This window comes from Stegodyphus dumicola, chromosome 5, assembly GCF_044657685.1.
Source record: "Stegodyphus dumicola isolate Sdum_Otavi_A_Nest chromosome 5, ASM4465768v1".
NCBI lineage: Eukaryota > Metazoa > Arthropoda > Arachnida > Araneae > Eresidae > Stegodyphus > Stegodyphus dumicola.
The window spans coordinates 145435411-145462049 of record NC_140772.1 but is presented as its reverse complement, the minus strand read 5'-3'; the positions used below and the strand labels follow the sequence as shown (position 1 = coordinate 145462049).

The 26639-nt window shown below is 34.6% G+C and overlaps 1 long non-coding RNA gene and 1 pseudogene across 2 annotated transcripts in view; both read right to left on the bottom strand.

Annotated features, from left to right (window-relative positions):
* LOC146997269 (cullin-5-like) overlaps positions 1-26639 on the bottom strand; it is a 572661-nt pseudogene that overhangs the window by 227456 nt on the left and 318566 nt on the right. The window lies entirely within an intron of this gene.
* On the bottom strand, positions 9695-19310 carry LOC146997273 (uncharacterized). The gene is made up of 2 exons (XR_015040979.1): positions 13599-19310; positions 9695-10108 (listed from the first exon to the last, which is right to left on the bottom strand). It is a non-coding gene; the product is annotated as an uncharacterized LOC146997273 (long non-coding RNA).

Below are 26639 nucleotides of genomic sequence, written 5' to 3'. Positions count from 1 at the left end.
CTATTTAGGTGAACTGGAGGATTATAATTTATCTATCTCGACGATGAGGTTAGTGACGATGTTAAACTGATGTTAAACCGACGGTTTAACCTGATGATATGTTTTGGATGATGGGGATAATTTAAATGATTTAGATGATAATTTTGATTTATCTGGTGATAATTTTATAATCTATATTCTGGTGATTTAGATAAAAATTTAGATGATCATTTACATGGTTTAGATGATGAAGATACTGATCAAATGAGAATGGTGTTCTTGATGATGAAGCTTTAGATTATACTGATTTTTTTATTTAATTTGAACGATGATGATTTATCTTAATTTGGCGATGTTTTCAATGATGATGAAATGATATATATATGATGGTTTGAAATGATGATATCTTTTGGATAGTTATGATTATTTAGCTGACTTAGATGCTGATTTAAATTTAGCGGATGAATTTGATTGGATTTTGAAGATTTATATTTAGATGATCATTTCAATGGGTTAGATACTGATTTAGATGATGATTATTTAAACAATACTAGGGTCATCTGAAAAATCAATTTCCCGCACACCATAAAAAAAAACAAAGCACTATAACTTTTAAAGACCTACTGCAAAAGATACAGCTATATTTCAGCTGCTTCTCAGCATAACAAGCATCGGAACTGTATCAATTGTTATATCGTCGGTTAAGTATATGCAGTCCAGTCTCATAGAAGTCTGCCGCCTGGGAAGGAAGGCAGCCTGTCATAGTTGCCTGCAACATTTCTCTTGTGGTAAAGTGATGCCCGGACAGGAAAGTCTTCAGATGCAAGAACCAGTGGAAATACTTGAAAGCAACATGGGAGCTATAGGATGGAGGCTCAGACACCTATGGAATTCGCCGTATGCGTCAGATGTTGTCGGGGTACAACACAACACCAGCACTGATCACGTAGTGAAAACATAAAAATTGAGCAATACCGCAGCCGGGACTCGAGCCAGGATCTCTCGAATACGCTCCGAGTATGCTATTGTTACATCACGAAGGCATGCAGAAAGTCAAAATCAAGAAAACGCCCTTGCAGCTGGCCCTTTCGTTCGCGTGGATTGGAACTAGTGCCCAGCGACTTTAATTCTCTATTGCTAGTGGGACCCTCACATGCTGAGCGTATAGAAATAGCTTCTAAAATTGTATATAACAGTGTAAACAAAATTTCAGAGCAGTTTAAATCCGTATGTACTGATACTACAATTATTTTCAAATAATTTTCATATTTAATGCAATTTAATAATAGAAAGGAATTTGCCTTAATATATATCTTTACAAATCTATTGCTTTTATTTCTGTGATTGCAAATTTTTATAATTAATGTACTGGTGCGCAATATGGTAATCAAACCCAATATGGTAATCTGAGTAAAGCGTTCATCAACATCTGTAGATTCATACAGAACACATAGCTGGAAACAGCAACAAAGGGAATTCTGGAAACAGGCATCCACATGCCAACGCAATATACACTCATTGCCATAAAAATTTGCACACCAAGAAGTAACTGTGAGATCGTAAGGAGATTTAGCATGAAGATACATGTCGGGTAAATATGGAAATGCTTAGAAATGCAGCGTTAGAAATAGCCAATTGCGTAATGCCACTTGATGGCGTTGAACTTGGTTCTTCTTGGGGTATAAAACAGGTAAGCAGAGATTGTTTGAGTGTCTTCTCAATGATAGAGAAAAATTCCAGAGTGGACCTGAAGAAGAAAAACTTATTTATACTTTAACCTTTAGGCCTATCCTAATTTACGCCTCATCTGCTTGCGCTGTGGTTACGGATAAGAGCATCTGTAAACTGAAAATTTTACAATCTAAATTTCTCCGTCTGGTAATTAATGCACACTATTACGTGCGTAACGACCAGCTGCATAAAGACCTCAAATTGGACGTAAAAATATCTCAATCGAAGAAATGAAGGTTTTTTTACGAAAGCCCTTGAGTGCGATACTCTGAGCTATTTCGCTACCTTCCATTATGAACTGTTAGACGAAAATCGAACACTAAGACCCTTTGTAGCTCATATGATTGATACAAATTTTCCTAACTAATTTGCGAATATTGAAATGCTATCGTGACCTGTATATAGTGTAAATAAATTTATCTTATCCATCTTAAGTTTCATATTGTATTACTGTTTGTAAAAAATGCTGTATAATATCCTCACAACAAATCAGCAGACATTATCAACTCACGAGACACAGGACAGCAAATCAAAACTCCTCCAGACCAATGAGTTGAAATTTCCCCACCCACGTGGCAATGGTCACACTCCTTACCTCACCCTCAGCGCTCCTTCAAACACGACAGCAGTTAGTCAAGAAATGCCACACCCAGGCTTCGAACGGCACTACTTCAGAGAGACGGATCACGTTACGCAGGTTCGCATGATAATTCTAGCATATCAGCGGAACTAGGAATTGTTTGAGTGTACTTAATATTTTACTCAGGAAACGCTGAGGTTGACATGCCGTTACGCTGCCATCGAAGCCAATATCAGCAGCTGTCACAGTTCGAGAGGTGGAGAATCATCCGGATGATGGAAGCTGGGTGGTTAGCTCGGCGAGCAGCTCGTCAGGTTGGCCGTTCTGAGTTTTCTTTGAGGAGGTGTTCGACCCAGTGGACATGCGACATGCGACGGAGGACGTGGGCACCACTCCTCCACCATAGGTTAATTGGTGTAGCACCACGTCCACCTTTATCTAAAACAGCCGTGAAGCCACACAAGGGCCCCACACCTGGCGCCCAAACCCAACGCCTAATTCACCCCGGTGGCGGTCCTACTGTCTAAAACTGCCCCCGGGAGCTCACTCCATCCTACCGCCCGGGCACATTATTTATTTAATCATAGAAATAATATACAGATGGCATTACAATGGCTACTCATATGATTACATGCATTTTCTGGTTTTACATACAGATTTTTCTTTCTGGCACATTATATTGCTTTCTAGTACATTATAATTCTGTTTGTTACATTGTTATTCGATTATTACATATGATTGTCTGTAATTACTGATACATATAGTACAGTCATTGGATTTCTGTTTATTAGTTCGGTTCATTGGTAGTAGTTCATGTGTTATAAGCTTTGAGACATTCATAGTGTCGTCCATCCTCGGGTTCCTGCTAAACTTATTCGCTGCAGTTTATATTCACATCCCTTATTTGCTGCAGTTTTATATTCATATCCTGTTGTGAACGTTTGTTTTTGCACCTGTAATAGTGCTTGCTATCAATAGAAACTTATTTACATATTTACACCATTACATAACTCTCTTTCCACATTGAGGCAACACTTGTAATGTTGCTTGCTAGACTGAGGAGGCTTAATTACATATTTGCACTATTTATGCTGAAATCAATTTGCGACGCACTCGATTAATACTTTTGCATCAATCATATTTACATATTTACTTACGCGGAGCATATTACATATTACAAGCGATGCTTATGAAATCTATTTACATAGTTACATTCTTGAGTATTCTCTTAAATACTAGATGTATAATCTTTACTGATACCATTGGGCCTTATGATTGCATAAGATTTCTTATATTAAGGATGGCCTATATGCACATTTTCGAGTATACAGTGCACATTTTCGGGTACATATGTGATAATGCTGTGTGCCAGTAAATTGGAGTACACTTGAAAACACACTTGATTAACACGCTTGCTTAATAAACACATTTGCACTGAGCATATTTACGTTGTACTTTGAGGGGGATGCACTGTACATTGCTTGCTTGCACCACTCTACATTTCTGTTTGTATTGCTTGTTGAAGGTATGACTCATGCAAATTTATATAGTATTACTCGCGAGCTTATTATATTTATTTACATATTTACATTCTTAATACTCTCATTGATTCTGGGTCTATAATTTTTACTGCTGAAATTAAATCTTATAGTTGCATAGGGTATTTTATTTTGAGGATAACATACGGTTTATGTGACGGAGCTCAATTTGGCACAAATCCAGATTAAGTTCCGCTAATTTGTCCATTAGCTGCACAATCTTTTTAATTAGGTGCCGTTGCTTAATCAGATATTTACAGAACGGTTGTCTGTTATTATCTGGTAGTCTAATGTGGAGACCCTCAGTCAGCGGGCATGTCTCCAAGTAATGCTCTGGCGAGCCCGGTTCTCCACATGCGCACTGACTTGTATTGCAGAAACCACATTTGTAGAAAATGTCAGGAAAGGGACCATGCCCTGAGATAAACCTTGCGAGCTGCGTGTTTGCTATATTTCTGTCTGTGTCCACATAACCACAGAAGTAATGGGTCCTCCTCTCTGTGTTGCTCTCGTCCCATTCACATTGCCACTTCCCCATGGCTTTCAATCTCAGCGTACGCTTAAAGTAAGAACGCGGCCATGGTATAACTGTCTCTGCTATTGCTGTTTCTGTGGTGGCCTCCTTTGCAAGCTGATCTGCCATTTCATTCCCTTCATGGCCCTCGTGTGCTTTTATCCATTCTAATGTGATCTTAAAATTTGGATTATTTCTAAGGGCCTTCTGTATCTCTTGAATAATTTCAGAGGGATGGTCGGGGTTCCATATCGCATGTAATGTTGACAAGCTGTCAGTTTTTATTGTGGCCTGCCTGCATCTTATGGAATGTACATAGTGGATTGCTTGCAATATGGCCAAGGCTTCACTTTGGAAAACGCTGTTGTTTTGTCTGAGCCGGCCCTTCCATTTTTCTATGATGAACCCTGCCTCATGGCGGCGTAGGCACAGCCCACTTTCTAGTCCAACTTTGACCTGTCCGTGTAAGCTGTCAGGCCAAGTGGCTGGTTATTATCCTTAGGCTTCACCGAGACGTATACCCCTCTTCCTTTAGCCGCTGGGTGTACATCCAACGGGTTGCAGCTTTCCTCATACTCCTCAGGGGAGTAAATTTCTTCATCAAATGTGACCATTTTTTTAGTTGTAAGACTTGCTGTCGTGCCGCCTCCTCCTCAGCACGGATGTGCAGGGGCAGTAAGCCTGCCAGCACATTAATTTCTTCGCTTGAAGTGGTGCGATAGGCCCGGGTAATACCCAATGCAAAGGGTCGTTGAATGGCATTAAGGTGTGTTTAACCTTTCTCCCTTGCATTGGATAGGCCCATACTGCCGCAGCATACGTGACTATTCTTTCTACCACTGTGGAATACAGCACCTTTTGTATGTGGGGGTTCAGTCCCCATTTATATCCATAGAACATCTTCATTTGTCGAGCTATTGCAGTTGTCCTTAGTTTAAGGCTTTGCACGTGGGGGATCCAATTCATTTTTTCGTCAAAAATGACGCCAAGGTATCTGAGTTTCGACACTATCTTAATCCGCTCTCCATTAATTTTTATTGTGGGCCTGCGTGACGTCATTTACAGGGCGACGACCTGGTCAGACCAGTCGTCGAGACGACCGTCACATCATACAACATGCACGCGTAGAGCCAACTGCCTCATTGGCCGCTATCCGGACACAGGCAGCTGCTTCAATACGGAATCCTGTGTCTTCCCGAACCATCGCAAAGCGCCTGGTTTGAGGGACATCCAGTATAGTAGCACCCATTACGTGTGCTGCCAACTACACCCACCCGACGACGCCTCCGTTTCGAGTGATTTCGCGCACAACAAGATTGTACTTTAACGGAATGGAACCAGGTCACCTTCAGCGACGAATCTAGATTCAATTTGACCAGTGATGACAATCCCTTTCGTGTGTGGAGCACTCGTGGTGAACGCCTCAATCCTGGATCCGCTTTACAGCGACAGACCGTTCCCACAGTTGGTGTGACGGTAAGGGGTGCCATTGCTTACGATACACGGTCACGCCTAATATTGATCCATGGCACAATGGCAGGCCAGCGGTACGTCCATGACATCCTTCAGCCACATGTGTTGCCACTCATGGCAGGGCACCCAAAAGCCTGTTTTCAACAAGACAATGCTCGGCCACACACAGCACGGATCTCACAAGACTGCCTTCGGCACATTACCATCCTTATCTGGCCTGCTCGATCCCCAGATTCGTCACCAAGCGGGTCCATCTGGGATCATTTGGGATGGCGAGTTGGACAGCCGACGAGATTAGCCGAAGCAGAGGCGCATTTACAGCAACTGTGTAACGATATGTCTCAGGACACCGTACGGAACTTGTATGCCACAATGCTCGCTCGTATTGCATCGTGCATTCGCGCTACAGGTGGTTTAACAGAGTACTAAAACTTCCGTTCATGTGTACTTTTTTCTGCAATAAATTATCCTCTTTTCTTTGATTTTCTAATCACTTACTTATATCAAAGTAATAATTATATATGTAAAATTTCGTTTAATTCTGACAACTCTCTCTTTACACAAATTTTTATGGCAATGGTTGTATTTTAATATTAACAAAACGAATCCTGTACTTTCAATTAAAAAATATTGCTCGTTTTTTGCATATCAGTTTTCGAGTATTTTTTATACGGTATAAAACTTTATATACTCTCCTTGATTTCGCATCAAGAAATGTTCTATTTCTCATTTTTGGAATGGAACTGCATTGTCTCTTAGAGATGAAGCGGTGGTTTTCTAATGTTTTCTGTCACAGCTGGAAAATTTTTCTGCATGTTTATTACTTCTATGCGTTGCAGCAACGTAATTCCGAACGTAGATTGGAAACTTCAGTGCCAACAATGCTGCATTTAATGTATAGTGTGCGAATATATAGGAAAATTTCAAAATTATTTTATAGTAATAATTTTCACAGCAGTATGGCAATCCAGACTTGTTTCTTTAAATAAAAGAACTAAGAGGCAAAAGTTAGCAATTTGAACATTTTATTGTGAAAAGTGTTTTCCTGGAATATAGCTCCAGTTTTTATTTTTTCCATTCACGAGGATCTAACGGGCTGAAAATGAGCACCTAACCCAGGGATGTTTCATATAATTTCTTTAAATATAGTACAGCGCGATAATATCGTGTGTGATCAACATGAAAAGTAATACAACGGATATAAGTGCTTCGACAAAAATGCTGTTTCGAGTCTAATGTCCCATCAGGGACAAACGTCCGTTTCTGCTCATTAATAACCAAATGCGAAAGGAATACTAAAAAATAAAAACTATTATAGAGACGTAAAATGATAAAAAGAGGAAAAGATGATACTAAAATAAGTGTAATCTCAGAGGAAGTGAGTAGGCTATGGTCGGGGGAGGAGAATCTTAAGACTTTCATATTTAAAACGGTAAAATACCTTTATTAACCCATTAATCGCCAAAACTACAAGGAATGTTTCTTTTCTCATGAAAATAATAACAAATATCAAATTAAGCATTTATAATATAAATTTACATTGAAAATAAAAAAAAAAAAAAAAATGCTCTCACCTGTGGAAAACGCGAGTGTTGCGTTCGCGCAACGTCAGCGGAATAAGACTACGGATGTTTAGTGAGTAGGATTGTACTCGTGTGATGTTTCTTTTGAGTGGAGCGCAGGATTACATTTTTGATGTATAACGTTTTATAAATCTACCAAATCACTTTACTTTTAATTAATTTAATATTAAAATATACATTGTATTTCTTTTACAAATACAGATTATTTCAATGGAAAGATTCAAGCATGACAAGCTTGATTACAATCATGATGTAAAGCTACATTACATACTTCGCATCTATAAATAGTCTGGCTATGGTACTCTTTACAACAAAGTCTTTTGTTATCAACGGACTTTACGATAAAATGTCTACCATCTCCATACAATGGTTTTTGAATGCTGAATATACTAGGTCTTGCCATTCCTTTCTTGTTCGCCACCAGATTCTGCAATTTCTGGGGGAACAACAACAATATCAGTTTCATTCTGGTCATTATTAACATTATCATCATCTATTTCTTCATCAAAAAATCTTTGAAGGGTAGGGCTTCTTCTAATGTAAGATACCTCGTTCTAGGCATTTTTAAACAACCAGAACATGAACCAGAACATCGAAAGGAATGAGTGAAAAAGAAGATCGACTACCCTTTTCCTGCTGACGTCAGCGCAACACTTATTTTCCTTTCCTTTCCAAATCAAATTTAAACATCTGAGTGATGTAATGTTCTGATAAACGGTGACCTTGACTAAAAATAGATCACTCATAAAGACGGCGATTCTTTCTTTAAATATTTTCAGCAAAAATACACGGTCGATAATTTTGCTTAAATTTGCTTAAAGTATGAGATTAATTATTATAAACAAAATGAATTGTTGAAGGCAAATATTTTTTACAGATATAATCTTCATAATATTCCCTACACAAAATCATCTGCTGGTATAAAATATTTTAGGTAGTTATATTTATATACGCATTTATTTTGACCGTTGCGTGAACGCAACACCAGCGGTTAATGGGTTAACAAAAATAAATTATTGTATGTTACATATCCAGTATGTAAAAACAGGATTTGTAAACATTGCAAGAATACGATTAATCATTTAAAGTGTCAATTGTTTCAAACAAATAGTAAATGTTTTCTCATAAAGCTAAGCATAAAATTAATTTCGGTAATATAAGAAAACATTTTTGAATGAAAGTGATTCTGAAGGGCATTTGTCAGTTATATTCGAGTATTTCGTAAATTGTATATCTGATATTCGAACTAAAATTGGTTTGGTAATCGCGAATAAATATGTCACTGCGCAGTTAGGGAGGAGCCTTGCAAAAAGTTAGCATCTTTCAGAGATGATATTTTGTCACCATACAGAATCTGAAGTGTAACACAGGATGGCGTCTAAATGAGGTTATCTCTAAATTTTTGAGTTAAATTTTTCCCTGTGATGGTGAAATTGGCTGTTATGTCGAGGGTCATACTGCAAGGAACTCCTTTGATACTGCCCGTTGATGATACGCGTTCTCTGCTTGGCAAAAGAAATCGAATTTACCCATTATCGAAGTAGAACAGTCTTCACATTTGTTAATTTTCTTGAAATTATCACAACGAAATTGTTGCTCACACGCCTGAAGGTCATTGGATTGAGGTAAATTATAGTAATGCAACAGAGAACCGATATTATCCTTAAGAGCGAAAGCGTATGCTTCAATACCGATACGTTTCAAATTTTCGATGAGCAAGTCAACACGTGCACAGCGCGAAGTATCACATTTTGAAACATCCAGAGATAATAATTTATCCAAATAATTATGGTCGAACATCTTATTATTCGGAAATAGCCAAAATGTCTGAAGTGTCACACGAAAAAAATTAGTAGAAGATTACTCATCCAGGGACATAGTATCTTTATACGAAGAGCACGAGGTATCGGCTTACGAACTAGGTCTGGTGCCATTTTAGCTCGTAAAATTCGAAGAATGTCCCAGCGGGAAAATTCAATATCTATGGCCGAAATAATATTCATAGTAATCCAAAAATATCGCAGCAATTAAACACAGCAAAACGATCACTCAAAAAATACAAAACAGCAAGGATCGCAACAGGCATAAATACCCAGGGAACGGTGGGGAGCTATATAGCGAAATGCGGCATGAAACTTCGAACGCGCACGTGAAAGAAATCTTGAAACCAAGCGTATGCTCTGACCGTCTTAAAGGGCTACATAAAAAGCGGTCCTCAACTAAACATAATTCAGCTTTTGAAGGCATAAATCAAATTTTTAATCAAAAAATATTAAAATCTTCAACACGCTGCAAATCAAACATAAGCTTTACATTTTTATTATCTTTTGTGATGGGCATAAAACTGTAGAAATAATTTAGGGACAGAACCTAGCATACAAATTAATACAAAAATAGAATTTATTCATAAGCCACCGCTCTGCCTTAAAAAGACAAAGCAGTTTCATTTAAAACAAAATGTTTATTTATTGTTATGTGTTGCAGTCTCCAACTCCAACTCGCTTATTTGCCGCGATTAACCTGCGAAATCGCAGGTTGTGTTCCGGCTATCGAACTTTGGTGCTTCTAGGAGCGCTGCAGGTAAGGAAATGCCGAACGTAGTTCTCGTGGAGACAGGATAGCAGATGCAGGGGGTGAGACCAATGTCACGTGATGAGCGATAAGACATCTGGTTGGCGATGAGGTATCCAGGCATCGTAGCGCTGTAAATCTGAAGTTTTACAATAGTTATACATAAAATAGTACTAAATCAGTTCATAAAAGGTGTGTGTTGCAGTCATAAATGCAGAAAATAAAATACGATTCCAAAAAGTAAAATAGTATATACAGGAAAAATATAAGTAATATCTTGTGGGCATGGCTGTGTGTGTCACATGATCATCCGGCTAAGATTTCTAAACATCATTATTTACAAGTCAAATAAGTTTTTCAGAGTACTACATACTTAAAAACACAAATTATGTTGGAAAATCCTGGTTTCCACTGAGTAGAAAAGCGGCATATGGACGGAGGTGCCTGTCCTCGTGTAAAATTTCATAGTGAAATAGGTTGAAAATGTCCATATGTTGGCACTCCTTAGCGGCGTCATAAAATGCCGTGTTAGTTCTTCTTAAATATTGTGTTGTAGTTCGCAATTTTAATAATGTATGTACCTCAAGAATGTACGAAAAAACCACTGAGTAAGAAATTGGTAATAACTTTTCTCATAATAATTTCAAATTTGAAATAAACTTTTAAAAATCCATAGCAATATCGTATCGAAACCTGTTTCCATGTCACATGTATTGCATAAAGAAATGTGAAATTTGAAGAACTAATTTTCCTAAAGATTTAATACTCGAATCCGTATAAGTTGCATGCATTTGTTTTAGTAAAGTGTTATGACAGATTTTTTTAAGAGCTGTCGGAGACAAATGATAATATTCCTCGACAGTAATGAACGAGAATACCATGCATTTGTTCAAAAACAGAAACGAAGTATTTGTGAGATTTATTCAACATCCAAGTCTTAATTTTAACAGTTTTATATTATTTTTCTCTACTAGCCAGGTATAGTTTAAGTGTCTCAATTGGGTATCAAAACGCGTGTGTGAAAACACTGATCTGCACTTTGTTACTAGATATTTTTTCCTTAAATTTAGTTTTTTATATATCAAGGTGTCTGTAGTCAATGTGTATATTGTATTAATTCGGGAAGTTCCCTGATTCTTTAAACATGAGTATACAAGCAGCAGTGAAAGTAAAAAATAATTATGAAAACCAAATAGTCTATAACGATTTTAATGCCAAGTCATAAATAATCAAATGAATAACTTCAAATTTCTGAATTTGTTTAATATCACAATTTTCAGTTCCGGTTTTGGTGAGAATCGAAATAATATAAATTTGAATTCAAAATCATGAAAATCCTCAGGATTTTCACGATTTTGTTCTTACAAATCCTTGACATGATAAATAGTATCATAATAATGCTAAATAACTGAAGAAAAATGCATTTGCTGGCTCTCTAAGATTACTTGGATGGCCTCTAGGTTCAGACCAATAGCTTTTAAGATTAGTGTTTTTGAGCAGAATGAAACATTAATTTTTAACAGAGTTTTGGTCTAATAGTTCATGGTATCGATCTATTAGACTTTGCTGTATTTTCAGCACAAAGACCATATTCTATTTGTTAATCTGTCACAGCTCAAACAGCACGGTAACCTAATCTGCAAACTATGTTCGCTTGAGATGAGTAAACCTTGTTAGAAAGCTAAACTATTTGTGAAAACTGCATCTAACGTCTATCATTCAAATTTACTTTAACTTGTTGACGAATTTCTGGCCTTAAAAGCTATGTAACTGGAATCAGAAAACAAGTTTGATGAAAAAACAAATAACCCACATAGCACAAAAACATGCCTGGGATATCCCGAAGATGTTGCTCGCGGGGTATGCGCACATCCTCAGGACATCGCGGAATATCTCTCGAACCTCCTAAACACCTCCTCCAGAGTTCTTAGTGTCACATCCCAGTATATCCTCAGGACATCCTAACTAAGTCCCATCGACAGCGTACGGCATGTTATTAGGATATGAACTCTTACTTATTACATCCTCAGGACATCCCACTCACCTCCTAAACACAACCCATTTTATCCAAAAATCATCCTATCTATGTCCCATCAACAGCGTATGGGATGTTGGTAGGATTTAAAGTCCTACTTACTACATCCTCAGGACATCCCACAATATCCCAATTTCCTCCTAAACTCATCTTCCCGAGTGCTTAATGTCACATCCCAGTATATCCTTTGGACATCCTATCTAGGTTCCACCGACAGTGTATGGGATGTTATCAGGATTTTAAATACTAATTACAATATACCTTTGACCTCTTAAATACATACTGTCAACTGCTTAGTGTCACATCCCAGTATATATACAGAGAAAACTTCCAGTGAAAGTATATGAAGGTGTAGTGATGATCTAAAACCTAATTACTTTACACAGATAGTCTCAAATCCTTCTCCTATGGTTACTATCGAAAAATCAGAAATGTTGAAAATATTTATACAACATATTTATGTATTTATGAATCAAAATACATGAGAAATCGCAGTGAGAAAAAGCACTGCTACCTTAATCTGTGATTATATATAACAAATTCAGTGAATTATAGTTAACAAACAGTGAAAATATTTATATTTCTGAAATATTTTATATATAACATTTTCAGTTTCGCATATGTGGCAGCTTGAGATTTTTTTTAAGTATACCAATTTTTTTAAATGTCTAAAAATTTTTGTATTTTCAAGGAAAGCTTATTCTTTCACCTTTAGTACATAAGTAATGGTAATTTACCAGATAAAATTACGTAATGGGGAATACAGAAAAATATCTAACCACTTACTTTTGACTTCATCTGCAGAGAGACTAAACATGTAGTTCAGCTAAATCTGTTATAATAAATATTTATAATAATGCTAAATCCTGCAATAACTATTAATATGACAAATTTTTGTAAACCTATTTATTTGGATGAAAACTAAACACATTCAGAAATTTATGGCACTATATTATGGTTAACAGAGGAAAAACACTTTTCAAAATTCAAAATAGTTTTTATAAATCCAATTTATCACATTTTCCTTAAATTCCTGAAAAATAATCTTATATCCATGTAAAAGAGGAATATGTATTCATCTGTATATAAAAACTCTAAATACTGGAGTTAAACTGGAGCTTAGCCATTGCCAAAAATAAATAAAATGCAATTACTACATGTGAATATAATTCATAATTAAATTTAAACAAATCACTATTAGAATGCAAATTAAAGGAAGCTTTTAAAATATTTTAACATATAGTACCTATAAACAGAGTAGCCATTATTTGTGTTGTATCATAAATTATAATACGACGTTTAGCTTAAGAGAGCTTCTCCTGACGCATGCGCCGTTCGCGTTTATCCGCGCGGTGTATGATGACGTAACTGTTTATTACGTATGTATGTATATGTATACCATTCTTACTTCTTCGCCCTTTTTTCTCTGCTGTATGCAACTATGTTTAAGTTAATCTCTGTCATTAAAAATGTTCATTGATATTACAATCTATTTAGGCTCATTTATTTCTTCAATTTGACTATTCGATTATAGTAAAATAAACATGGGGTATGCCTTTTAAATTTTTTATGTCAGAAATTAAACTCAACCTACCAGCTGAACCATATGAGCAGTTGTATCAGTCAGCCACTGGTAGGTAACCTAAATAACGAATCAACATATAAAGTTGCCAAAATAAGGAGAGAAACAAAATTATGATAATCACATCTTACCTAATCATAAAATTTAATGTGTAGGCAAGTCTAAAAAGAGTGAGAAGGAATTTATTTTGCAACACAAAGTAAAGCTGTCTTGCAGGAGCAAAAAAACTTGTCTCATGAGATAGTAAAAAATAATTAACTGTATCTGGTAACATTTATCTGACAACACATAAGTAATTGTTAACTACGTGCAGAAAATAAAATCTGGTCATGATAAGCAAAATGCAATTTTAAACTTTTGAGTTTAACTGCAGAAATCTACGAAAGACGTATATTTTATGTTGTAGCAGTAGTAAATCAAGATGCGGCTAATCTTTACTGTATGGTACACCTTGTTTTTTGTCTGAAAAAATCGCCAAGTGGTATTGGTTGTTCGTGAAATCTGGAAGCCCATTGCGACAAATAAGTTTTTCCGTTATTGTAATGTTGATAATGTTGGCGAAAATAGCCTTTGAAAAAAATAAGTTTTTGTCAATATAAAGGGGTTATTTCTGGAAATATTGCCAACGTGTTGTGATAAATTTAGTTTTGGGCTACATTTTGTAATAGTAACCCTTTTGTACGGACCCGTGTTTTTGGTTCTTACCATTCTTTTTAATTGCTATGTTTGGTTGCACGTAAGTGGTATGGTCTTGTATTTTGAACTTGCTATTATTTTGGTGTGGGTACCATCGTTTGAGTATGTCTGAGGTGAATAACAGACGATGAATTTAATTGAATTGCTTATCTGGAGGATGGAGGAAATGGTGGTGGAAAGCCTAAACGTATGCATGTGAAAAAAAAGGTATGTTAAAAAAATGACGCTTCATTTATTTATTCGTCTCTGTGTGTTAATTTTTCTTTTTGTTGTTTAATATTTTTATGTTAGAAAATATGTATTTTTGGTAACTTATTCCTCTCTGTTTTTGTATTTTTGGTTGTCTCTGTGTGTTAAGACAGTGGCGAATATTTTCTTGTAAACATGATATTTTTAACTTTCTGGTTTTCTTAAAGTGAAAATAGATCAATGTGTACATGTGCAAAGTTAAGGCAGTGCACAATACCTAGTTTGTGCAGTTTTCTGTTTTTTTTTTTTAAGTTAAAATAGGTCGATGTGTACATGGACACCAAGTTTGTGTATGTCTTTGACTTCTTATTTTGGTTTTGTGTAACGGCAATCTTGAAATTTGTGCCGATTCTTCCAGGTGACGATCTTGATATAAAATAAGAAACGATTTGCCAAGGGTTACCGTAGAGTAAATTTTTACCAAAGATGTTCTACCATAATCACCATTTCAGTGGTTTAAACACTAGTGGAACAGTATTCAGAGATGAAGATTTCAGTTTTGTTTACACAGCATGATGGTTTAGGCACTCCAGCCGTTACGGTGAACAAGATTATAATAAACATAGCCAAAACAATTATCTATAAATATCGACGTATAAAACTGCATGAACTAATATATTTCTTATGCTAGTATGTACAGAATCCTTAATCGAAGTGAAAATGAGAAGACTGTGCCTGACTTACGTGATTACAAACTTACTCTGAGCCGTTTTTCTGTGACTCTTTTACTGTGTAGAGCTGTATAGAGATTTAGAATTAATCAGTAAAGGCTTGCAACGTAATAACGTCACAAGAGGCTTTTTTCTCGACAAAGCTAAGACTTTCGATCGTGTTTGGCTGGGTGCTCTTATTTACAATTTACACATTTCGGGGCTCCAAGAGTACATTAAACACATAATTAAATCCTGCATGACAGGTAGACACTTTGTCTTTCGTGTCACAGGAATTCTCTCTACACCTAAACTTTTCCTTGCAGGCGTCCCCCAGGGAAGTCTTCGCGGACCTATACTTTTTAATATATACGTGAATGACATACCCACTCTGAACAACACAAAACTCGCAATGTATGCTGATGACACTGTGATCCTTACACAAGGCCGGCTATACAACAGCTACAAAACCACATACATGCATTAGAGACTTGACTCATCAGATGGAAAATTAAGGTTAATGTGGAAAAGACTCAGGCAATCCTGTTAACAAAAAAGGAGAAGTTCAATAAAAACCTACATTTCTACGGAGTGTCAATTCCCTGGTACAGGCAAGTCCGACCAGGCCCGGTCGTTACAAAAACATAATACAAAAATTTCACCCTTTGGTGAAATTTATCGAACTTCTTAGTAGCTGAGTTTAAGGTCAGGTACATGTCATTCACAATCATTTCCGGAATTTATCCCTCCATCTTTTCTCAGAAACTGAGTAGCCGGGCTTCCCAGGCCCGAGACCCTCGCTAGCATTGTCATTTAAAAATGTGAAAGATGTCAGGCAGTTGCAAAAATGTCACGCTATTTGATTTATGACGATGAAATGAAAAGATTACAGAAACTATTAGCCGAAATGTTGACTGATGAAGATTCAGTTAATGAAGAAGACGAAGAAATAATTGATGAAGAACAGTTTAGTGATCACCAATCGAATTCTGAAGAGACATTAGATTCAAGCGATGAATCTAGTAATGAATTCAGCATTTCTGTTTCCGTGAATTGATATCTTGTCAAAGATAGCCATCAAATTTGAAAGGTAGAGAGCTGCTCGACACAAGAATATTACAGAAATCAGATCATTTATCTGTCTTCTTTGTTTTGGAGAATTTTGTTTTAAAATAGAAGGCTTCTCACGTAAATGTTGCGAAGTTTGGGCGACTGACGGGACAGGGCTTGACATTTTTCATCGAACAGTGTCTCATAAACGTTTTTTAATCCTAATGAGATGTTTGGGATTTGATGACCTAAGAGATCGTCCTTCTAGAAGAGAAATGGATAAACTGGCTCCGGTAAGAAATGATTTTGAAAAGTTCGTTAAAAATGCTGGCGAATACATCACAACTGACGAAAAATTAGGACCTTTTATAAGAAGATGCTCCTTTCTTCAATACATTCCAAGTAAACCTGCAAAATATGGAATTAAAGTTTTTGCTGTTTTTGATGCAAGGACATTTTGTACTTCAAATCTTGAAATTCATGCAGGAACACAACCCAAACGGTCGTGCAGCTCAGAAAATGGTCTTGATAAAGTAGTCAAGAGGTTTAGAGAGCCTATTTTGAATCCAGGGCGCAACCTTACCGTGTACAACTGGTTTACCAGTTATACCTTGGTAAAGAATCACCTTGAAAAGAAAATTACGCTCGTGGGAACTATCAGAAAAAATAAAAAAGAACTGCCAATATATTTTACTTGTGGCAGAAAAAGAGAAGTTTGATCATCATTATTTGGATTTCAAAGAAATATGACATTAGTTTCCTACACACCAAACAAAAATAAATGCGTTGTTCTATTGTCCACCATGCATAATGACAGAGCCATCGATGTTTCGACTGGAGAAGCAAATAAAAAAAACAGAAATTATGACTTTTAATGATTTAACAAAGGGTGCTATAGATGTAGTAACCATTTATAGTACTGCTAGAATTAGCAACAGATGACCAATGGCAGTATTCTTTAGTATGTTCAACATTGCAGCTATGAATACTAGAATATTATTGTTATCTTCGAGGACGCCAGTAGTGCAATATAGAAAACGAAGTTTATTTATCAAAGAATTTGCATTAGAACTTTTCAAGGATCACATTCAAGAAAGAAGCTCGCAGCAAAATTTCCACGCGAATTGAGTGAAAAATGAAATTGCAGATATAGGGAAAATTGGGAAGGACACTCGCCAAAAAAACAGGAGTGTTCTAGGGAAAGATGCCATATATGTAATAGCGTAAAGGACCGAAAACCACAAATTTGCTGCGCTAAGTGAGAGAAAAATGTTTGCGGTAAACACAGCGCGATTTTTTGCAAAAAAAATGTGAAATGTAAGTTTTTTTTTGAAAATATTTCTGTAAAAATTTAATATTACATAAATTAGTATTAAATTTCGTTTGCTCACAAAAAGAAATCAGTCTGATTTTTTCTGTTAATGATAAATAATTTCAATCTTAAAAGTGTATTAAAATACAATTTTTTTAGAATTATTAAATTCAAAGTATATTTTTATATTTTATATACTTTTTATTATTTAATTTTTTTCTTCGATTACACAAACAATTTTATTTTTATTTCGTTAAGAAATAACGTTTCGGACCTACGGAGCCCGACGCGCGTCCTCGCGTAGCTAAAAGCAGCGCGCGTCTTCGCGGGTTAACAGCGTGAAATAGCATTCATTCTATAGACAACAAGTTACTCATTTAACAAGTCCCTTCTACGTCCATTTTTTTTTACGTTTTCTGGACAGCATTTTCATCACCGAATCATGTATGCATGTTACAAATATTCATCTTACAAATATTCATCAAGTCATTTATTAAGGCCATTATAAATAATTATTTGAAAAAAACCCTTAAGATATCCTGGGCATATTTATATAATACTATAAGTTGTAACTTTGTATTGTACCCGAAGTGGCATATTTTCATTTGTGGATAGGGTCTAAGACCCAGGCACCCCGGTGCTACACCATCACTCGTTGCGTAATCTGTTAAAAGATGCCTAACACTCACAAAGACCTCACAAAAACTGAGTACTATCAGCCCTCTTTTCGATGCGAGCAAAATTTTGAAAAGGTTATCCATGCCAGAATACATCCTTTTTTGACAGATTTCCCGCACAGCAATTTGGCTTTAGAAAAAATCTCTGTGACGAAGCAGTTGGTGCGTCTGACAGAATTTATTAGAGGTGCCTTTAATAATAAACAATGTGTTGTCTTAGTCATGATAAACGTGGCTAAAGTGTTCGATAGCGTCGGCCCGAGGGTTAATTTTCAGGCTTATTTAAGCTCGAGTTCTCTAGGGAATTAACCCTAATTGTGAGTTTATTTATCACTGAGAACATTTCATATCTGCATTTCATATACTTTGAACAGGAAGCAGGTGTGCACTAATGATGGTCAGAGTTCAGTTTGATGTCCCATATTGTGCACTACTACATATTTGAAAAGATAAAATTATTTTATTAACAAAGGCAAATATTGTGTGTAATATATCCAATTTGTACAGAGTAGAATTTGTAAAGTGTAGGACTATGTACAAAGCAGAATGTTTTAAACAGTGTAAGAATACAAGTAATCCTTTAAACTGTCCTGAGTCACAAACCACTAATAAACCTTTTCCCGCTAATCTGATAAAATTAATTTCTAAAATATAGGAAAACTCATACGCATGAAAGTGTTTGTGGAGAGAGGAGATTTTTCAATTATATGCTGTCACAGGGGGTGATTAATAGTTATTAAATTCATTTTATCGCTTAGGCTGTGAAGCAGATATTGTTAAAATGTTTGCATGTCAGTTTAAACTTGTGTTCATTTCTCATATTAAGCAGTATCATGAATGAATAACTTTATTTACCAGTCGACAATGCAAGTTTTTAATTTTCTGCGTTCTTTTTTCAACGGTTTTATTGGAACGTTTTTATTATGTAAAAGGCTAAAACACTTGTCTGACGCCTACACTTCACTGAAGATTAACATTTATTTGCATTCTTTCCTATCGGATTTCACAAACAGAAAATCAGTTACTGTTCTTTTTAATTTCACGGTGGTTTAATTCTTCTACTCCAACTTAACGTTTATCAAAACTACGTGATGATGCAATAAATCGAATCGATGCGATCAAAGCCAACTCTACATCAATGGCATTCCTTTAAAAGAAATTCTCAATTATTAAACCTATGATTCTATGCCCAGATTTACATTAACATGCTCTCGTTTGATATTTTATTACAAATACTTAATTTTCACTTGTAATTAATAATTAAAATTTTGCCTCAATGTATAGCTTAATGCCTTAATGTTTGACTATCATATGGGAGTGTCTACTCTAGATTATGTATCCTGACGGGTTTCCAAATATCAACCACCTGCCTTTTAAACTGGTAGTTTTCATCTATCACATTTATCTCGCATTTAGTTCTCAATTTTTCGCACTACTTATAAAACTCGGAATTAAAGCATGTTTACTTTCATTATCGGAATTCGAACATTCGTCAGTTGTCTCGTACCATCTTTCAAGCTTGTTATTTAAACTACAATTAAATTCCTGTGTTTACTTCCACCAAGCATAATCATCCTATAAGCCACGCCTCTCCGCTATGTTGGGTTACCAGCCCGAACATAACTTTGCATTACGCTGTGTCGGCGAAGCGGTTATCGTTTGTAATTTCAATTTTACACCATCGCTTAAGCTGCAGAGGGCAACACAAAGAACTGTGATATAGCATGACCGACTCATCCGCGACCATGATCGCAAACACGCATGCGCATTTCGGACCGAATTATTCTCAAAATAGGGTGAAAGGATGGGGACTTTCCCTCCAGCATAGCTTTTCCGGAGATGAGAAGACCTTTCACGTCGCAGCAAGTAATACCACCCCTTTTGGACGAGTCTATGTGTTTTGGCACAATGCCAACCAGGGTTGCGCTTGAGAGGGTGATCGATTCATAACAGGCATCCTAGATTTATTATTATGTTAACGAAACTAGTAGTCTCTACAAAACATTACTACTTGTTTATTACTCACCAGATTTCTCGTACACTTTTACGTTAGAACAATTCAGCTAGTGTTACGATTTTAATATTACGTGGCCGTATCTTCTCTTTTTTAAATCAAATTGCGTTGTCTCTTGAGGCGAAGCGGTGTTTATATAAAGTGTGGCATTACAGCACTCCTGTCTACATCTCGAAACGTCAGTATGTATGTGAGGCGGTTCTATAACTTTCATCCAAGAGGGAAGCTAGAATTCTTGCACATGCGATTTTCCCGTCTATTTTTCCATCGCTAACGTTTAAAAAATTTTCAATGCTACGACAATTTTCCGAAGAATATACACAGACGTCTTTGCCTTTTCAGGGCCAACTCAACAGCTCTTCTCGAAACAATCGGATACACTAGCCCGTATCGGATTGTTTGTGGAAAGAACCAAACAATGTTTACCCAGCGAAAACGTTTGTACTCGTTTTCGTAAAACATACATACACACAAAGACACTACTTGTGTTTTTTTTCTTTTCCCTCTGCTGAAGATTTTCCCTTGCTGAAGGTTTACTTGAAACATATGATTTAAAGTTTCCAATAATAAATGCTTTTTATGTTTATAACAACTTTTAGATGTTTAATGTAGATGGGATGTATCTGATTTTAAACTGCTGTAACTGTTAATATAATTTTACGGATGTCAATTTACTAAACTGCTTAGAAAGTTACTTATAACTCCACCGACTTGAAATGTAGCAACTAATTTGGGACAAAATTTTCGACCTAAACGTAACAACTAATTTGGGACGGATGGAGTATAATTCAACATTTTGTTTTAATTCCTTTTAAGAAATTTCGTCATCACGAATTATAAAGCTATCATATTAAAAAATCACTGTTTTCAAAAAGGCTTTTAACGTAATAATATTAAGAATAATAAATAGAAAAACGATTGGGATGACAAGCCAAATCTTCTTTCCAAGAATTTTGAATATAAATATATTAATTTCAATTAAAATACTTTTAATATATTTTAAAAGTGTAAAATGAGGTTAAATATTTTGAAATACTTTAATTTCCTGTAAAATTGCCTTTATTAAAATTCTACTATTAGCTCACACTCTGCCTATATCTTGTTCGAATTTCCAATCGTTCATAAAATACTCAAGTTTATCCACTCGAGTTCAAATACAATTTTTTAAACTTGTAATGTATGACACTTGATATTAATATAAGGTATTTTCTCCCTCCTTCTAGAATGCCTTCATGGTGTAACGGTTAGTACAATTGGCTCATATTCGAAAGATCCAGGCTCGAGTCTCGAAGAGGGCATTGCTTATTTTTCCTTTCTCCCGCATATATATATATATATATATATATATATATATATATATATATATATATATATATATATATATATATAATAATTTATTTCCTAAACAGTATTGATGAATTGATTATATTATCTCCTAAGTTTAATTAAAGTAGAATTATTTTAAAAGCGTGCATCCATACTGGTAAGTTATATTTTGAAAGATGTTTTGAAGTAATTTGAAAGCAAAATGTTAATAATGTTTTAACGGGGACTGGAGTTAAATCATCATGAAGAATAAAATTTCAATTGTAAAAGGAAAAATTAAAACATGTAATCATTGTCATTGATCGGAAATTAGTTGACTTTTCAAGGGGAACAAACCAACTCCCGTTCAATGAACAATAATTGATAAAAATACGTAAATAGGAAAGTGTTTCGTCTTTACTCGAGTTATAAGTTAAAGGCAAACCGGCAATTCTAGTCAGGCCAAATATTTCCGCGAATAGAAGGAATTATGAACCAATGCTGATATTCAAAGAACTTATTCTTATGAAGCATTTTAGTCAATTCAATTTGGAGTAAAAATCAATTACTGTAGAGAAATCCTATTTAACTCGAGTAATCGCCCTTAACACTTTCATGTTTATGCATTTGAGTACCATATTATTTGTAGAAATTAAACATTGGAAATTGTCATTATGAAATCGAATTCAAAGTAAAGTTGAAATAAACATAGAAGATTATAAAAAAAGATAAATAATGCAAAATTTGTAAAAACAAATCAAAGACAATATAAAAATAATATAAAAAATAATATAGAAAATAATATATAATAAGAACAGTGAATGTACAGGAAGATATAAAGGCCAGAAAAGGTATTAACTTACATTCTTTCTAGTGGGGGAGTTGGCAAAGTGTTCTCTTCGTGTCTGACTCAGAAGTGTAGGGTGTCCGAAAATTCTTAACGGCAGTAGGGGCTTTGAATAATATCAGTCGGTAAAACTTGAAGCAATTTATGGTAGTGGGTGGGACTTGGAATTCTTGAGGGATGTATTTTGTGGAGTTCTTATCTGAGAGACACCATCTGTTAAGATTTTTTTGAAAATACTACTGAATGGAAATTAATTAATTTCTGGCTAATTGTCGTGTCGCAATGATTAAGAATTTAAGAAAGGAAAAAAGCATTTTCACTGTCCAAGAGCTAATAGACAGTTACTTAATACCTTTTCTGGCCTTTATATCTTCATGTACATTCACTGATCTTATTTATATTATTTTCTATATTATTTTTTATATTATTTTTATATTATCTTTGATTTGTTTTTACAAATTTTGCATTATTTTATTTATCTTTTTTTATAATCTTCTATGTTTATTTCAACTTTACTTTGAATTCGATTTCATAATGACAATTTCCAATGTTTAATTTCTACAAATAATATAGTACTCAAATGCATAAACATCAAAGTGTCGGGGACGATTACTCGAGTTAAATAGGATTTCTCTACAGTAATTGATTTTTACTCCAAATTGAATTGACTAAAATGCTTCATAAGAATAAGTTCTTTCAATATCAGCATTGGTTCATAATTCCTTCTATTCGCGGAAATATTTGGCCTGACTAGAATTGCCGGTTTGGCTTTAACTTATAACTCGAGTAAAGACGAAACGGTTACAGCCGAAAACATCGCGGCAAAAACATCGCGGACGAAAACATCGCGGAGAAAACAACGCAAGGCGAAAACATCGCAGTTCTAAAACATCGTGGTACAAAACATCGTCGTCGAAAATAAAGCGGTTCAAAAACTTCGCAGTTTAAAAATATCGCCGTCGAAAATATCGTGGTAAAAAATAAAGTATCTATTAATCATCGCATGACGATAACATCGCAGACATGCTTTTTTCAGGCTTTAATAACTGTAAATGGATATTCCCATAATGATTTGTGAGCGCAAGTGATGTAAGGAAGGATAATTTTTACTTTCACATTTTTTTATTAACTAATAAATTTTTGCTGAAAAAATAAGAAGGAAACTTAAGCATAGAAAATTAAATGCAACTTAATAGATTATACTTTTTATGAAAAATTACCTGTAAAATCTTTATTAAAAATAATTTATTATGGTCTTTGTTAGTTAACTATGTTGATTTAAAATTCTATTAAGTGCTATAAGTTGCATTAATTTCCTATGCTTAAGTTTCCTTTTTATTTTCTCAGCAAAAATGTATTAATAAAAAATATGAAAGTAAAAATTATCCTTCTTACCCTCTTGCGCTCACGAATCATTATGGGAATATCCATTTACAGTTATTAAAGCATGTCTGAAAAAAGCATGTCTGCGATGTTATCGTCATGCGATGATTTGTAGATACTTTATTTTTTATCACGATATTTTCGACGACTATGTTTTTAAATTGCGAAGTTTTTGAACCGCTTTATTTTCGACGACGATATTTTGTACCACGATGTTTTAGAACTGCGATGTTTTTCTCTTTGCGATGTGTTCTCCCACGATGTTTTGTAGCACGACGTTTTCGCCTTGCGTTGTTTTCTCCGCGACGTTTTCCTCCGCGATGTTGTCGGCGGACACCAGACGAAACACTTTCGTATTTACGTATTTTTATCAATTATTGTTCATTGAACGGGAGTTGGTTTGATTCCCTTGAAAAGTCAACTAATTTTCGATCAATGACAATGATTACATGTTTTAATTTTCCTTTTACAATTGAAATTTTATTCTTCGTGATGATTTAACTCCAGTCCCCGTTAAAACATTATTAACATTTTGCTTTCAAATTACTTCAAAACATCTTTCAAAATATAACTTACCAGTATTAACCAGTAACTTACCAGTTATAACTTACCAGTTTTTAGAATTAAAATAAGCAGTGTGGCCAGTATTCCCTTTCACCTCCCTTTGTCACACTGATACAAAGGCACTTCCATTTCTTGCGTAAATATAAAAACAAAGATACACATACATGTATATGTATGTGTATCTTTGTATACCTATATACAGTATAGATTCACAGTTTTAAAATAATTCTACTTTAATTAAACTCGGGAGATAATATAATCAATTAATCAATACTGTTTAGGAAATAAATTATTATTAACTAACTTTGCAGCAATTGCGCAAGTAATAATAACTTGTATTCGCACTAAATGGATTTAAGATCATACAACATTATATATATATATATATAAAACCTAATGACTCTACAGTAAGAACTAAAGATTCGTATAAAATTCTATATAGAGTATAAAATTCTAAATTTAAATCAAGTTGGCTCAGTCTAGACCAGTGATTCTCACCAGCTTTTTCCCCATATACCCTTTCCACCATTGCTAAATGATCATTCAACCTCTCCTTCCCAAAACTTGAAAAGTAGATATGTGTTTGTTTAAATACGGATTATTTTTTAAGTAAATTAAACAAGTATCAAACATGTTGGTAAATACCAAAATTTGAATAAATGTTCTTTTTTGTATTCATAAACTAAATCTAAATACTTAATACGTAAAGAAAAGGTGGACTAAATTACTCTCTGAAACTTTGAAATTCCCCTTAGGGCTATTCCTCCTGATTGAGGACCCATAGTCTAGCCAGAATTCGTTTTTAATAGTGACTAAATATACAGATAATTTAATTTGTCCCACTTTTCTTATACTAACTTTTGTCACAGAAACTTCGGATTACGTGCATGTTTTTTGAAAATAAAAGACACAAATTAAAAAAAAAATATATGTTTAAAATTTGATGTTGAATTCAAAAACAGTTATTTGGTAGCCAGACCTAATAAACCTAAGAGATCAAATTTGAAGTACACCTTACTTGTTCTTACTAACTTCTGCTTAATGAATTAGAATTATTCTTAGAAAAGAACCTGAAAAACTGGTGAAACATTTCATGCTAGAAAACAAGATATTAGAAACTTTGAACTCATTCAATAGAAGAAAAAAGTTATTCAAAACGTAACTCCATAACAAAACATTTTTTTTCTACTTGATCGTCAACACATGAGGCTTTTAAGAAATACCTCCTACAAGATATGTGGCCACTATTTCTGTGCTGTCAGAATATGAAATTCGTATAAGGAAATCAATGCACTTCGAGGAGAAGAAAATGACCTTAATTTGATAGTTTTTCTACCTAATAAATTTTTACATGTTATGAGTTTCTTTTTCTTAATCTAGGCGAAATAATATTCAACACGTAATAACAGCATAAAACCCACAAAAGAAGTGTTCCAGTGAATTTTCAGTTTCTAAATGCTGTTTAAATTTGCTTCAATCAAAGTTTTTGTATATAAATAATTACGGTAAATTGAAATGAACTGTTTTTTAAGCGTTTACAGTTAATCGAGTAATATAATATTTTTATTGAAATAAAAATTATTTTTAATGTGCAAGATTACTTTTCTTACAACGCTGGGCTCATGGTTCTTAAATCCTCTTGTTGCTAAGTTCAGAAACCTGTGTTATTAAAATTATTCGAATAGTTTAACTTTTATTACGGTTTCATATTTTTCATTTTAACTTTCACATGGTTGCGTTTTCAACCATATGAAAGTTAAAATGAAAAATATTACTTGTACGTAAATTTTAATATATGTAATAATTTAATGTTTTTAGAAATAGTTCAGTAGTTTTACTTTTAAACAATGGCTTTGATATAACAAGCATGTTTAATTAGTTCATCAAAAAGTTGTTAGAGACACTATCAAATCAGGAACTAGCATATTTTTCCACTCTGCAGTTTTACTGCAAAAACAGTGAATTATCCCTTTAAAAATGGTTAAAAAATATTTAATTCCTTTCATTTTCCAATTATTGAAATTTTTAAAATAATTGAAATTCTAACTAAATCCTTAGACAAAAGGTTATTCAAGAACTATACTAAAGAAATGTAAGAAAGGGGTTAACTTCAGTTACAAGCGGAATTTCAGATAATGTTATTTTCTAGTAGGTAACTAACAAAAAACATTTAAAATCCTCTTTAATTGTTCTCCTGCCACACCCTCCCTTCTGAGGCCTTCTTTGGCGCCCCAGGTTCCATAGGGAATAAAGCAATTAAGCAAGGCTCTCCTCTCTTTAACTGCTTTTTCACACAGCTGGGGGCA